Source organism: Corvus moneduloides, chromosome 3, assembly GCF_009650955.1.
Source record: "Corvus moneduloides isolate bCorMon1 chromosome 3, bCorMon1.pri, whole genome shotgun sequence".
Lineage (NCBI taxonomy): Eukaryota > Metazoa > Chordata > Aves > Passeriformes > Corvidae > Corvus > Corvus moneduloides.
In genome coordinates, this window is record NC_045478.1 from 5,059,801 (window position 1) to 5,076,484 (window position 16,684).

Below are 16,684 nucleotides of genomic sequence, written 5' to 3' on the forward strand. Positions count from 1 at the left end.
CAGCCACAGGAATTTGAAGGATCCCTGTAAAATACCATGTTGGAAGTAGCACTCACGTCCTTTTGTAGCTTGAGCTCAGAAGCCTGATTCTGTGATCTGTCTGCACCCCTGACTGCTGGATTGCTTTACTGAAGATGTGGATATTCATACAAATCCAGTTGTGCTGAGGAGGTGAGCTGGAGTCAGCCAGTTGTGTAGTGTGTGTGTGTTTAAATATTTCCTCAGAAGTTTGTTTTGGAACGCCAAAAAAGAACAGCTCAATGTTAATAAATAATCCTATCAAATGTTTATGATGCCAAAGCCATAATATAAATCAATATGTTTAGATTTGAGTATGATAAATATACCTTAAAACAAATGAGTTGGAAATAATTTCCTTATTTCCTTACCTGCCAGTTTTTCTGTAGAAAGGCCTTTGTTTCTCCAGCTACTCCTGATAACATCAGAGGCACCTGAAACAGCTGTTGGAGCAGACCTCAGAAGCAATCCAGACCTCATGAATCACATAGACATGTGCGCACAGTGAGAATGGGCCGTGCCAAAATGCTCACTAGTAACAATCATTATTGTTTGTATCTGGTTAAGGAACATGGACATGTGTGGAGTCCACTGGTTGGGTGACAAGCCCAAAATCTTGGCAACCAGCAGTGCATGGGCTTGTTTATTCTGCTTGATCCCCTGCAATGGGATGAGGATAAAATGAGAAAAAAAAAAAAAAGAGAATGGAAAAAGCAAGTGTTTTCCAGTGATTGGTAAAACAATTAAAGGTAAAACAATTAAATCAAAACTAAATGGTGCCTTGCCTCAACATTAGGGGCTAGGCATGGGGCTTGGTGTCTGCTTTGCCACTTTTTGCAGTTTGCTTTTGTTTCTGAATACAGACCCACGGCTACATAGCATCCCCAGCCAAAACTGCCCCAAGGCCACAGTGGCATCTACCAGGGCAGCAGTGGGGATACAGAAGACACCTGAAGACCTCTGTTTCCTAAGGAAACCTTCTATAATTGTATTTTTGGTGTCCACACCCCAATTCTGTCACATAATGCCAATAGCGGGGTTTCTTCCAGTCATTCGTGTCCTCTGGTCATTGATTGCTTGGACTAGAGAGCTGTTCCTTCCTGTCTGAAAGCATTGCTAGACTAGAATGACTCCTGCTTTTCCAGCATGAGAAGCAGATGAAGTTCATGTCCTAAAGCTATGATGGCTTTTCCTTGTTTTAAAAACATCCAAAGGGCAGATATTTTGCTCCCTGTGTATTTTAGCTACTGGCAAATGTCTCTAGCCATGCTTGAGAGTTGATCATATCCCTCTCAAGCTTCCAATTTGGATGAAAAAAGTCTTAGTAACAGTTGCTAGCAAAACATTCTGGAATGGATTTGTTGATAGAAGACAACTGCTGTGCTTTCAGAAGGAAAATTAAACTGAAGAACGAGTATATTTAAGCATAATTGCTTTAAAAACAGAACACATGCTGTATTGTAATCTGTACTTCACTGGAAAATGGAATAATCCAGAAGGCTGAATTCAGTATGGTGCACTGGAAATGTTAATTTGCAACGAGTCCTGCTTGCTGGTTTTTATCAGAATATGTACATAAAATGCCTCAGCACCACTGGAGAACAATCTGCTTGGACTCTTATAGCCCAGTGCAATAAGATTTAGATGCAACTTTCAAGAACATCATTTTGCAGGTCAAGTTAATCTTACCAAAACCTGTTTTTTTTTAAACAGGATCCAATTCCTTTTGGTGTCTGGATAACTTACAAGTGACCTGTGTGCTCCAGACTCACTACTAATGACTTTGCATGGTGTAGCCTGTCCTCATTGGGCTCTCTTAGCCACAACACACTATTCAAGTTGTAATAAATGCTAATAACAAATCTTCCCTGGGGAAGTTTTCATTTTCCGTCTGATACAAGATCATCTTTGAGTCACTACCAATTTTCTTCAATTCTGATAGTCAAAAGAAGAGTTTTCATTTTGGAAAACTGGAGCTTCCCCAGTTTGTACATGAAATACAGGCAGACTCGGACAAATCCATATGCCCAGCAGGTCTGAGCCCTGAAGGTCTCGATAAATGGTTCAGACATCCTTGAGCCTAAATATTATTTCAAACCTCCAAATGCTCACTGATTGCATAACTCAGAAATTATTTACTTTAGCAAACAAATAAATAAACCATGTTAAACAACAGGTTTTTGCTTGCCTTTTCTAGTTACTTTTTTTCCCCTTTCCTCTTACTCCTTTTTCTTCATCATATGGCTCTTGTGGAAAATAAGGCCACCTCACAGGAATGGACATTATAACAACTCTCAGCGCTGTTGTAGGTCAAAATTAGCACTTTCTAAACAGCAAAACCAGATGTAAGGCACGACAGCAACAGCAAACTCCAATGTGGACCCAAGTGCTGGAGACGCCAGCAGGTAAATGGGCCTGTGTTGGTCAGACTTCACCACACTGCAGCCTCACTGTGCTAAAAGTAAGCTTTTGCAGTGAAATGTCGAAAGATACCAAATCATGAGCAACTCCAGCCTTCTCGTAGCTCTGAAGGAAGGAAATAATCCATCTCAAGATGCATTGAGCCTTTTTTGTGTATAATAATCTATGTCAAGTCTCTTTGGAGCTTGTAAACCAGGGAAGAATAATAAACAAGTGGAGGCTGAACGGGATTAGAAGGAACCTGGTGTATATAACAGGAATTCAGCTTTGCTGCCACCAGGGTTTCAGCAGGCCTCTCACGACAACCTTACACTTACAGCTCATTTCTTCTCAGTCCAGTGAGTTTTGAACAATTTTCCAAAATTCTCAAGGATGTAATTTTTGAAAGGTGTTTTAACAGAACACATCATGCTATTTGTTCCCACAAAGAACTGCAAATGTTCAGGGCCAGGTTGGAGGGGGCTCTGAGCAACCTGGTCTGGTTGAAAATGTCCCTGTTCCTTTGCAGGGGGGTCGGACTAGCTGTCGCTTAGAGATCCATTCCAAATCATTCTATGATTCTAACTGCATAATTCTTTTTACCAACCACAGAAATATCCTGAGAAAATCACGATACTCAGGGAAATCAGTGCACCAGCTATCTCAGGCAGGTCTGTCAGTGAAACTGGGACTGCTCCCTGGGGAGTGGGATGCCCAGTCTCTGCTTAGGGACAGTGGGCTGGCATTAGATGAGAGACCACAGTGGCCTGGGACAGTGCTGAGCCATACCCTGGGGACGTTTGATTCACAGCTTTCCCCAGTGTTAGGTTTAGATGGCAGCCATGTCTTCTGTGATGCATCAAAAGAAGCAAGGCCAGCAGGTCAAGGAGAGGATTCTCGCTATTACATTCTCACGAGAATGTGCTTGGAACGCCGAATCCAGCTCTGGGATCCCCTGAATGTGAAGGACATGGATCTGTTGAAGTGAGTCCAGAGGAGGCCATGAAGATGTTCCAGGGGCTGGAGAACCTCTACTCTGGAGACAGGCTGTGAGAGCTTGGGGTGTTCACCTGGAGAAGAGAAGGATCCAGGGAGATCTTAAAGCCCCTGCCAATGCCTAAAGAGGCTCCAGGAGAGCTGGAGAGGGACTTGGGACAAGAACCTGGAGTGACAGGACAAGTGAAATGGCTTCAAATGGACACGGTTAGATATTAGTAAGAAATTCTTCCTAATACGAGGGTGGTGAGGCCCTGGCACAGGTTGCCCAGCGGAGCCCCATCCCTGGAAGTGTTCAAGGCCAGGCTGGACGGGGCTTGGAGCAACCTAGAAAGTGTCCCTGCCCATTGCAGGAGGTTGGAATTAGATGATCTTTAAGGTCTTTTCCAATTCAAACCATTCTGTGATTCTATGATTCCATTCATACTTGGTGGAACTCCACCAACATTTTGTAAGCACTCCGAGGTATTTCATCCACAACCCCAGGGTGTTCACTGTGATGAGATGCTTTGTTCTGATTACCTGCTATGTGACGTTCAATGAGTGAATGCATGAGCTGAAATTCTTAGACATTCATTAGCATGTTAATTAAACCCAGGAAGCTGTATTGGCTGTGTGTATTACATCGCATTAGAGTGATGGGTAAACTGAGGCACAGAATACTGACTGGGCTTGCTGGTGCTACTCAAGAAGCTGGACCTGCACCACGATCTTTTTTGCAGCTGTTCACTGCTGCCTGGCCCTACAAGTTATAGCAGGGAAGATCCTTATTGCCAGCAGCAAATACCCCAAGGGTGATAAGATTATTACTGTCAGACGTCTCTTACACTCCCTGTGTATAGAACCCTTGTCCAGTAAGACCAATGATTATTTTGATAAGCAGCTGGTCTCGGCCAATATTAGTTTGTGGGAAACTTTCTTGGATGCAGCAAGTCTTCTCTACAAGGCTCATTAAATTGCATTTTGCTACATTTACTTCACGTGAGCAGTTTCCCTCATATGGATTGACTGTTTATGCTCATTTCTCAGCTGTGTTTATTGGTTAAGTTTCATAGCCTTAATCACAAATGCATAACATCCCTAACCAATACAGAGCATCCACCATTCCTAATAACATATGGTCTGACCACTCGATAGTTTGGATGCCATGGTTCATTAATTCTCCACAGGAGTAATAAGCATTTGGTATCGTCTTGTATTTTAAGCCAATTTATTGTTCCAAAGGGACAAGAAAAAAGGACCTGTTATAATCTGAGTGTAAACCACCCCTTGCTTAGTTTTTCCAGATCTGTGCTGCTGTGTGACAATGAAATTAGAGCCACAGGACTTTTGTCTTGGTTAAATAAATGTCACTCCCAATTGATTGAAAGCCTCCAGAGGCAGGACTCTGGTTAATCTCTAATGTCATTCTGATGTGGTTCTTTCCCTCATCCTATTTTGGAGAAGCCCCATCCTTAGCGTGAAGACACAACAAAGAAAGAATTGTAAATTTAACTACACATAAATTAATTGCTGCACCACACCAAAAGCTTGGGAAACTATCACTGTGTGAAATAAAAAACTCAGAATGGTTGAAGCTGAACTCATGAGTCTCATCAAAATCCTAGAGATATGGAAGGAAGATTTTTAATGGAGAGGAGCACTGACTACATTAGTGGACAAGGGAAGGACTATAAATGTTACCTTTCTGGACTTCTGAAAAACCTTTGATAGTCTTACACTTGTCTTTTATCTGTTCAGTGAGGTTTGAACTAATTTCCAGAATTCTAAGACATGACTTTTGAAAGAAGTTTTCACACAACTGGATACACATTATGCCCTTTGCTCCCACAAAGAACTGCAGAGCTGGAAACATTCGGGGAATGGCTTTAAACTGCGAGAGGATAGGTTTAGGTTAGAGAAGAAAAATGAGGAAGAAATTCTTCCCTGTGAGGGTGGTGAGGCCCTGGCACAGACTGCCCAGAGAAGCTGTGGCTGCCCCTGGATCCCTGGAAGTGTCCAAGGCCAGGTTGGACGGGGCTTAGAGCAACCTGGGATAGAGGAAGTTGCCCCTGTCCATGGCAGGGTGTGGAATGAAATGGACTGTAAGGTCCCTTCCAACCCAAACCATTGTGTGGTTCTATGATATCAGTATTCTAATCAGGCTTCTGGAAGGAATCTGTTGATTCTGGCAAATTTGAGGAGGCATTTCATGGCACAGCAATTATTACACAGCCAACAAGGTGTAAAAGGGAGGGTTACGTCCTCTTGTGAAACTTTAGTGACTGAGACTGAACAGCCAACCTGTTGCAGTGGGATGGGTGAAAGCCATCAGCTGAGGGCTACTTGGGGCTATTTGGCTGGTTCATTGTAGATTTTGTGCAGTTGCTTCTCATCCTCCAAGAACACCTCACACCATAAATCCAGCGGTGCAGTCTCCTTTGCAAATGCTTTCATGTGGCAAAGTTGATTCCGGCACAGACCAAGAGGATAAGACATTATAAGGGCTGTAGGCCACGCTTTCAGGTCAGCCCACAAGATTTGCAGGACTGCAGCCAACTTATCCTTAAAGAGAATACTATTGTTTGGGTTTCCTAAATTAATTCCTGAAATGTAAGGTACCAATAGAAGTGTGATGATGGAGAATGACGTCTGGTGGTCCCAGGCCACTGCAGTCCTTAATTGACTCCAGTCTGAGTCTTTCTCTGCTGGCTTTTTTTTTGTTAAAATACCCACTTGTGCTGCCCCTGTTGGGAGCAGCAGTGAGATCAAACATTCAGTATTAAAACAAGTTACTTGCAACCACTAGAAGTTTAACCCTGATGAGGGTGAGGTTGCCTAGGAAGGGAGATAATGGGTGGTAACAGGTTCATAATGATGCTTAGAACTCTTCTGTCCCCAGTGTAACTTCAATATTTCTTTCAAGTCCTTCATAGGAATTCTTAGACACAGGCAATGGGCAGAGTTGTTGACCATAGACCTCCCAGTTATAGAGGTATGATGTCTTCCTTTTTTTCCCCCCCTAACTTGTGAGGAAAGAGCTGGTAAAATTGGAGTCTATTTGTTCTTCAGCCTTCTACTGGCATTGCTGACCAGAATGAAAAACATCCAAATGACAGAAAATCAGAACTGAGAGGAACAAAAGACAAGGAGGGTTAATTTTTACTTCAAAAGCTCTTGTCTAGCCCTAATTGACACTTTTGAAAAAGTCATTTCTCTATCTTGACAACAGTTAAAAGCCCTTGTCTGAAAGACAACTTTGTTCACTTAATCTGTCGCAAGTTCTGTTCCATCTGGCCTTAAAAAGAGCTGTTGTCTTCCCTTGAGAGTTGTGAATATGGTGAGATGTTTGTCACTGTCTCTGTGCTGCAGGACTTGAGGGAGTGCCTGAGTCCCCTCTCAGCTCTTTAACTGCACGATATCCCTCACCAGAGCAACATCCCAAATCTCTCATTTCCCCTCTCATGGCAAGTGTGCACTAGAAAAGCAACTTGGGAACGTGGTTGAAGGACATGAGATGTTGCATCCAAGCCTTGAGCCCACTGTGTCCCATTTCTGCTATTAAACGATGAATAAGAATAGACTCATGGAATTATGGAATCATGGAAAGGTTTGGGTTGGAAGGGACCTTAAAGCTCATCTCATTCTAATCCCCTGTCGTGAACAGGGACACCTTCCACTATCCCAGGTTGCTCCAAGCCCTGTCCAACCTGGCCTTGAACACTTCCTAGGGAGGAGCAGCCACAGCTTCTCTGGGCAGTCTGTGCCAGGGCCTCACGACCCTCACAGGGAAGAATTTCTTCCCAATATCCTATCTAATATAAACCCTGGACAGACTGACAGACATGAACCTGCTTGTAGCATGACCTCTCAGCCTTGTCAAAGGGATGCTGGATGTCCTGTCTGTTGGACATGGTGCCTGTGAGGTCCTGGTTCCAGACCATAAAGGGGCACTGTTTGGACACTGTCATTGGCCCCAACCAAGAGCAGGCAAGGTGAGTTCCAGCAGTGCAATGAAGAGATGATTGCACTCCCAGGTGCCTTTCGGATGGCTGCTACCTTCAGGATACCAGCCTGTGCAGGGATATACCCACCCTGAGTTCTAATAAAAATCAAAGCAAATAACTTCTGTGGAAAATCCTACTTGAGGAAAAGGAACTTTTCCTTTTTAGTGCATAATTTCTAGGGGCTGTGCTAGAGATAAAGCAGAGGAGGCAATTTTCAGGGAAAGTGTGCTCAGTGCTCTGAGTTTGGATGCCTGAGAAATGGGTTGGTTTTGGCCTCAATAACTGGAAAAGTCAATATCACCCTTGAAAACCCTAGCAACAGGCCCACCTCCCAAGTTTTCTGAAGTTTTCAAATACGGAATGAGTGGCTGTGGTAAAACACCTGCACGGTGATCTCGAACAGGCTAAGATGGTATTCCACAAAGAAGGAGAGAGAAAAGGGGGCAAACTGTTATTGTTTTGTAACAAAATACTCAGATAAGTAAGAAAAGCTAAGGTTAAATCTCTGAGAAGATACTCTGGTACTTCAAATTCTTACACACATTGGCATGACTCTACAGTACCATGTATCACTCTAGAGCTTGCTCATCTCCGAAATGTGTGTTTCCAGATATTAATGCACTTTGATTAGGCTGCCAGTTCTTTTTTAAGTGCTGCATAGTGAACCATAGTGTGGAAATGGTTACCTTTCTACACTAAAGGTTTTTCATGGTTGTACTAGTTTGAAAACAAACCAGTGGGAGGCACCAAGTCAGAATAACAATTTAATGGAAATTAAAGAAAAGGAAAAAAAGTAAAAGAAAACATTGGTTCAAACTGACAGAGTCAAGATACAACCTGAGTCCCTGTTAGGCAGGGTGGTGGTAGCAGTCTGGTAGAATGGTGGCTGCAGTCCTCTGAAGCAGTGATCCTGTAGTAAAGGGGTCTGCCCTTCCTCAGAAAGTCCAGTGGTGGCTGTGTAGCTCCAGTCCTCTGGAAATCCGGTGGAAAGGGTTGTCACTGGTGTTCAGCATCTCAGATTATATCCACGATGGGATGCTTAGTTCCTCCCTCTGGGTGGAGCATCTCACAATGGGGTAATGAGTCATGAGGCCAAGTGTTGATTAGGCTCATTAACAGAAGATAGTCCGGAGGGAGTTATCTCTGAGTCATGCGGCAGGACAATGATGGGCAATTAACAGAAAGTCTGGGGGGAGGAGGCAAGGAAACACTGCCCCACCTGATTTCAACAGCTCATGAGGATGGTAATGGAATACACTGCAACCCAGGACAATGGTGGCCATATATTTTGAATCCCCATAATATTTGACCCATCTTCTTGGCCAGTGACAAATTGTGGAATGTGTGTTGCTTGTTCACATGGACATTAAAGCCTTTCAAAATATCTCTCTGACTATATTCAACTCTATCTCAAAGATTTCCTGTTGCAGGATTATATGCTTTATTACACGCAGGGTGATTACATGCTTTAAACAGAAGTATTTCTTTGCATCCATTTTGACTTTGTTGCCTGTGAAATGGACCCAGCAAACTCCTCTGGTTCTTGCTTTATGTGGTTGGATGCAGAGAAACTTCTGGATGGTTTTTCCACAAGCCAGTCATTATTTTGTATTCCAGCATTATTTATATATAAATATAAACACAAAAAAGAAACACACAACACAACAACAACAACCCGCTTATATAAACAGGAAAAATCTTAAAGTTTTCCCAGAACCTTTCCAGTCACTTACATGCAAGGAAGAAAGAAAACCCCAGAAAATTACCTCAAAAAGTAGTTATGTGCACCAAGTATACACAGTAAATGGACAAAAATCTGATGGTTTTCCCCTCTTTTTTTTCCCCTTTCAGCTGGAAGTGTATTTGTCTGGGCATCTTACCCTTACACAGAGAGAACTGGCCCACAGGTCTCTCTTGCCCTCTGTGAGTCTCTCCCAAGCCCTGCCACCACCAACAGTGAGGTTGCTGTTGGAGTAACAAGCTTAGGGAGAGCTCCAGTAGCCCAGCTCTGTAACGGTATTTTCATGTCAAGATGGTCAAAGAGGTTAATAAATTGCTCAGCAGTGGAGTCACAAACAGCTGACAGCCTCCACCTCTCAGCCTGCTCTGTAAGCCTGGTTGCTAATTGTGATTAGCAACTGTGTGATGAGTTTTACTTCTATAGGTACTGTAGAAGTCAGTAGGTGGGTGAGAAAGGAAGAGTTGGATGGGTGGGAGATGGGCCAGGAAGTGGATGGGAAAAGACCTGTGTGAAATGAGTCCTGCTTTACTTTTACTAAATCTTTTAGCTTTAGTCCAGACCACAGAGACTCCTTAAAGGAAATGCTGGAAATCTACTGAGGAAATAAAAATGATGAAGCAGGAACATCTGACTTCCTCATCAAGAAACATATAATCACATCCCTCCACGGGGCCACTCTGGAAGATCCATGAAGTTGTGCTGGAGAGGACTGGCCTGTTGTGCCAAACAGAAACAGTAAACACACGATTATAGAATTAGAATGGACTGGGGTTTAGTAAAGGACTACTGTCTCCCAATTCACCTTTCATGAATGAAAGTGTCTATCATCCCAAATCAGGGATTTCAAAAGGCTTAGCAACTGGGAAGTCTTTATCACAGTCTCTTCCAAGCTGGTCCCAAAGGTTTTGTGTTTGAAAATCAGAGCCTTTACAGAAAAAAAGTATTTTTAGCCTCATTCAGTAGCTCAGCTGAACAAGAACTCATCGGTTCTCTGAAGACCTCAGAGCTTCAGGATCAGCCTTGTGTCAACCCTTGGGAGGCAGAAGCCTCCCAAAGGCCCCCATGCTATACTTGCATCAGCATATATGTGTTTAATCAGGCTCTTGACAGGTAAAGACTGTGAAAAGAGGACAGTTTGTTCTCCCAAACTTTTTGCTCTCTAAGCCCCCTGTTTATTTTGGAGGTGAATGAATAACATTGTGCTGGGAAAGGAAATTAAAAAAGCAGGGTTGTAATTTACAGTAGAGAAAAGAACAGATTTAGGGTCCTGTTTTTTTCTTCCTCCTTCTCCCTCCTCCTTTCCCCTTCTATTCACTGCTCTGGTTCCAAACATCCAAACGTGCTACAGCTGAAAAAGAGGACCTCAAGCTTTCCTTACTGCTGGCAACAAGAAGTGAGTTGCAATTGCCAGTCTCTGTATTCTTGCCAAGAGAACAAACTGCTTCAAGGCAAAATAAAAAAAAAAAAAAAAAAAGGAGGTTTATCAAAACCAAATGCCACTGGAAATCCTAACGCTGCGAAGCCTGATTCAAGATGTACATTGAAACCTATCCCCAGCCATCTAAGGAAAAAGAAGAAAATGGGTTCTTTAATAGAATATTTAAAGTATAACAATTGCTTTGGAGTGAGGAATTCTACTCTCTCTGGTTCTTATAAAAGCTCTAAATTTTTTTTCTTCATCTCTAAGTAAACTCCCAGCAGTTTTCTTTGAAAGTGGATCCTAGGCAGGCACCTCTTTTCCAAAGAGCTCAACATTGTTCTAATGAGATGTGATAGGTGGTTTGGAGTAGGAGCTGGTCCAAGGAGCGGAGGTATCGCTTTATTGTGTGTTTGTTTTTCTTTTAAAATTCAGTGATCTGGCTACTCTTCATTTTCACTTTAATGCTTCTTATTATTTTGTTTCTAACCTGTCCCTTGGATCCAAATCAGATCCAGTCTCCTTCCTCCTTCCAAGCCTTCACTGCAGAATGGAAAGGGGGGAAATTCAAGGCTTTTTAGTTTTAGACTAGTCACAGTTTTGGAGACCAGGGGGAATGGGCCATTCAGACCATCTATTTAGATTGCTGGACACCACAGACCATAGAATTTTGTACAGTGATTTGTCCATTTTGTATGGGAACTGGAAAACACTTTCTGGGAAACCACCCAAGCATCCAATCCTGCAGGAGCCATCCCAACCTTGGACATACAGACCTAATGGGTGAGTCTCACCCCTACAAGTTGTGCCGAGTTTTTGCCTAGAACACTTTCGAGTCCCAATTCAAGGTATTCCAGCTTGCCATAGCTTTAGAAGATATTCTGTGAGGTGCTGTGTTTGTCCCGAGTAGTACAGACCATGGTTGGGACTGTGACTCCTAAATTTCATTTGAGAAGACATCTGAGCTGGCCTGTTATCTTAAGAATCCACAAATGTCAGCTGAGAGGCAGGTGGCATTGGCACACAGGGACACAGCAATCATCAGCAGATGCTACCTTTGAGCTGAGACCAGAGTCTGCAGCCAGACCAGCTGACAGAAATATCCCAAACCGTGCAGAGAGGCAGAAACTGCAGAGTCAGGCTCTAGTTTCAGAGGAGAAACGGGGATTCCCAGAGCTTCTCTACATGAAAGCCTTTCCCACCTTATTCCTGCCTGTAGGGAGGAGTGTGTGATTGTAACCCAGCCTCAATAAACAGCACCATTTCCCATCAGGAATCACGGCTGGGAAAAGGCAGCTGAAAGAAGCAAAGCAGCAGAGAGTCATTTCCCAGGCTGGCTGGGAGCTCAGAAGCCATTGCCCATGTCACATGCCAGAGCTCAGGGCAACAGGCTGAACCTGCTGGGTGAATCTCAGAGGGCTTCCTAACACTGGCTACAGGCATGGAGGTCTAACAGAGGACACACGGCTAAAGTCCAGGGTGAGACAGGCCAGCTTCACCATGCAGACACAGTTTAAATGCCTCCCCAGTTTCCCCACAGCCAGAGTAAGCAGCTTCACTATCAGATCCATTTTTTAGATCCTGAATGATTTTTATAATTTTTTTCTGAATCTTTCCTATTTACTCCATGTCTTCCTTGAAGTTCACCAGTTCTGCAAGGCAGCAACAGCCCCTCTGATGCAAGTACAGATGTAAGGCCATCTCCTACATATTATTTTCCTGCTTATTGCTGAGAATTTTCCTGATGGGTGCAGACACATTGTTTTTCTGTGGCACTTCAATCGATCTCCACTATCCACGCTGCACCTTTGATGTGTGGATGTGCTCATTCTTCCATTATCCCATTGAGGTTAACTGAGTACCAAATCACCTGTTGCAAAACCTTTTTGATTGGTGCTGAAGTCTAATTTACTCCAACTCTTCACCACACAAGTGAGTGTCTCCAGAGATTGCTCTGCACATGTGACAGAAGCACAACGAAGCAATCACAGTGCTTTCCTCCACCACCCAACCTCATGGCTCTGATGGAGAGAATGCAGTTGAGCCCCAGAGAGGAGAGTGCCAGAGGAAATAAGAGGTTCTGGATACAATCTTGGGGCCTCGTACGTTGACTTGATTTCCAAGTTTTGCTTCCTCTCTAATTGTTGCCCTGATGTTTGTATATTCACTTATTAAATCTGTGTCACATAATAAAATGTGCTATAAATTAAAGGCAGAGTAGGCGCTTTTTCATCTGCTCTCTGCTCCATGTCAGCATCAGGATGTTGCATTATGGACCCTTTCCTGGTTCACCAAGCCTCTTGCTCCATTATGTCAAAAACAAAAGTGGTGAAACACTCCCTTGTTATTAACTGTTAATGTATGATTTTTTAGAAAAAAATTTTTTTTAACATACAATGCCCTGAAATTGAAATCGGAGCTGCAGCACATTAGCAGCTGTTAACACATCTCCCTGAGCTTGTCCACCAGCCATGGAGCACCAAATCCTTCTGCCCCGCAGCTGAGCCGCCCGGCTCTGTTTCAAATGAAAGCACAGTTCAACTTCAAAGTGGGCATCCAGAGCAAAGCTTCCTTAGCATCAGAGGTGTGGACAGGCCCTCACCAAGAGGCACGTCAGCCTCGACATCCAGATCCCAGTGAGGTTTGCCTAGGAGCTGATCAGGATTTGCATGAAAGTAAGGAATCAAGGGAAGGTCTTGCCAGGATTTATGTGCTGGATTTGATCATTATATGTTGACTTAGCACAGATTTCACCCTTAGGTCGTGACTGGTTTTCCCCAGATTTATGGAGATAGGACCTGAGGGAAGGACATGAAGCTGTGTCAGGGAAGGTTTAGGTTGGAAATTAGGAAAGGATCCTTCACCCAGAGGGTGATTGGGCACTGAACAGGCTCTCCAGGACAGTGGTCACAGCCCCAAACTTGCCAAGGTTCAAAATCTGTTTGGACAATGCTCCCAGGGCACAGGGTGGGATTCTTGGGGCCATCCTGTGCAGGGCCAGGAGCTGGACTCAATGATCCTTGTGAATCCCATCCAAGTCAGGATATTCTGTGATTCTGTGATTCTATGACCAACACAAACATTGCCCATGTCTGTGGGTGCTCCATGGAGGTGGTGTAGAAGGCTGGCTGTCTTGGCACCTTGAGATGCGGGCTGTCTCCTCAGGAGCTTCCATAGTGAAGGCAATTGTTGGTATTTGAATGTTCGTAGAATCTCTACAGTGTTTAAACAGGGTGCCAGCAGCAGAATTTCTTCAGGAGTTGAATAAAGTTTTCATCTACCTTTAAGGAACTCAGCAGACAATGGAAATAAATATTAGGATATTCTTGGTGGCATCTCAATAAAGATTTTTTATATGCTTAGACTACTACATGTCTTGGCTGGATCCAAATTCAGATCTGAGCTCTGATCAGACTGTGGAAGTCCTAAATCCACCCTGCAATAGGTCCCTGCCTGGGTTGTGAAACCCTCGAGCCCTTGGGAAAGTTGACTTTCTTCTCATGTTCAGTTTAAAGCAGAGGTGCATTACAGCTGAGAGGAGCATGGGAAGCTGCTGCTACTGATTTCTTGGCTGCTATCCCTCAGTTGATATCAAGATCCAGTCATGATGGGGAGAGAAAAAGAAATTATCTTCTTTCCACTTTGACCCATTCCCAGAGCCCAGCTTTAGGTGATGGTGACATCAAGACCAAGAAACACAGGGAAGGAAGATGAGGATTTCACTTTTCTTCATCTTTTGCACCTCTGAGCTCTATTCCAGCAGCACAGCTGATGCCAGAAGCCAAGACTGCAGGGAGGTATCACCACAAGGTGTGAATGTGAGCTGGGCAGCTGGGACCTGTGCCTTACTGCACAGGAAAGGTCAGTAAATTCGTTAATAACTTAATAGATTCACAGTGAAATTTGATATATGGAAAAGCTGTGTCCATTCCACATCACCTCTGAAGAGGCAGTGATCCATACTATCCCTGGAGGACAGTGTCATCCTTCTCTGCCTGGCCTTGAACACTTCCAGGGGTGGATCATCCACAGCTTCTCTGGGCAGCCTGTTCCAGCATTTCACTGCCCTCCCAAAAAATAATTTCTCCTTAATATCCAATCTAAACTTGATTCTGATCTGAAAAGCCACCGAGCAACAAAGGAGTCACAGGGGTCACCTGTTCATTCATCTTCAGTCTCCTGTCACATACACACACTGTGCAGAATGATTTTTCTCTCTTCCATCCCTGCAGATGTAGTTTTGGATCTGAGATGCAAGGAGTTGCCTCCTTTCCTGTAGCATTACTTTCGAAAGGGATCCTATAGAATAAATGATACCCTTATTTTCTATGTACCTTACGGCCATAGAATGAGACTTCCAGGGATGTGTCCAACTCATTAAGCTCCAGTGGATTTGATTAGAAACAAGCAAAGGGAAAATTAATAATGATATTGACTGCACAGGGAGTGAGAGGCAGCTGAATCTGTCTTAAATATGCTTGTTCTGCAAGCCTTGGAAGACTGGAAGCCAGTGGCTCTGAATATGAACAGGAGGAGGAATTCAGAAAATGCCATTTCCTATTAGCTTTTCAGTGTAAGAATCACAGCATGGGAGAAAAATATCTGCCTCTAAATCAGCAGAAAGAATTCCATTGGAGCTTAAAATGAATCCGAGCTGTGAATCTAGGATGCTGGATATGGAGGAAGAACAGGTTATATAAGATTTTATATTAAAGCCTGTTAAATGTGTCTTCCAGTGCCCAGACAGTAATCAGGAATGCATGGGTTTAAATTTGTGAAGGAAAATTCAGCAGGTACTGCTATAATCAGGGTCTGGGTTTAAGCATCCCTATATTTATGCACAGCAGATGTGTGGTGTTTCCAGGTAAAGCTTAATAATATTTAAAAGAACAGGAGACAAAGCTGACCAGTGTGAGACTACCGTGAGTTAGAGACACTAGCAAAGATGCAGGGAAGCCAAAGGCCTTTTTTTCTGTTCCTTTTGGTGCATTATTCTTCAACCATAAAAAATAATAGGGAAATTCCTCCTCTTAGGGAATTTTTATGGAGAAATCTGAATGTGGTCTTGAAAGAAACTCCAAGTTTCAAAAAAAATAAAATAAAAAAAAATGGGGAAACCTGAGAAGTTAAGGGCAGTAAATCAACAGGAGTTGATGGTCTTCACCCAAGGGTATAGAAGGAAATGAAGTGTGAAATAGCGGAGATCTGAGTTTATGAAATAAGGTACCATTCCAGAAGCCACTGAAATTGAAGAAAAGACTCTCCATATTTGTCTGAAAACTGAATCAAACCTTCCCAGCTTAATTCAGAAAAACAATGAGTACTCACAGAAAGGTGTCCATCACCCCCTCAGGCCAGGTGTGGGAAGCACAGTGGGGTGAGGAGGACTGTGTTGAGCAGGATCAGCCAGACAAGGAGCAGTCCAGACCATATGGAAAGCTCCCTGTAATTAGAGAGCTCCAGCTCGGCCAGCGCAGTGCAGCTCCGCGGGAGCTGGCCCCGGAATATTGGGAATGACATGTGACACGGCGAGCACCACGCCAAATCCTACCACCCACACGGCTCCGTGGATGCTCTCAGACTCTGGCCCATCCCAGTGGCACCGCCGTGTTCACAAGACCAGGGGCTCTTGCAGCTCGGCTGCACTCTGTGGCTTGAGAGATGGGGTAGATCTGAAAGCTGCTCTTTCTTCCCCAAAATCACCGCTGGCTATCATTTGTCACAGCTAAGGACAACATCTCCTGCTGCTTGGCGATAGGGCCTCTGCACAGGCGATGCCTTATGGACAACTTCAAGTTTCCAAAACAGCGTGAGTGCGGAGCACAGGCCAGGGCTCCCTTTGCAGACACCGGGAAGCAAACACTCCCAGCTGCCAAGGATTTTACTTTATTGTCATTTAAGTTGGCTCCTTCAGCACAAGTCGCTGGCGGTCTCACAGTAGCAGGAGTTGAGTAATAATAGTATTTCCAGTATGCTCACCTCCAAGCAATGCTTTAGACTGCTGGGAGAACAGGATGAGGACAGTTTGTATTGGCTGTTCCTTCTCTCTTTTTCATCAGACTGTGATTCAAACAAGCATCAAACTACAAACTCCATCACTCACCTCCCCCCTGTGGATTTTCCATG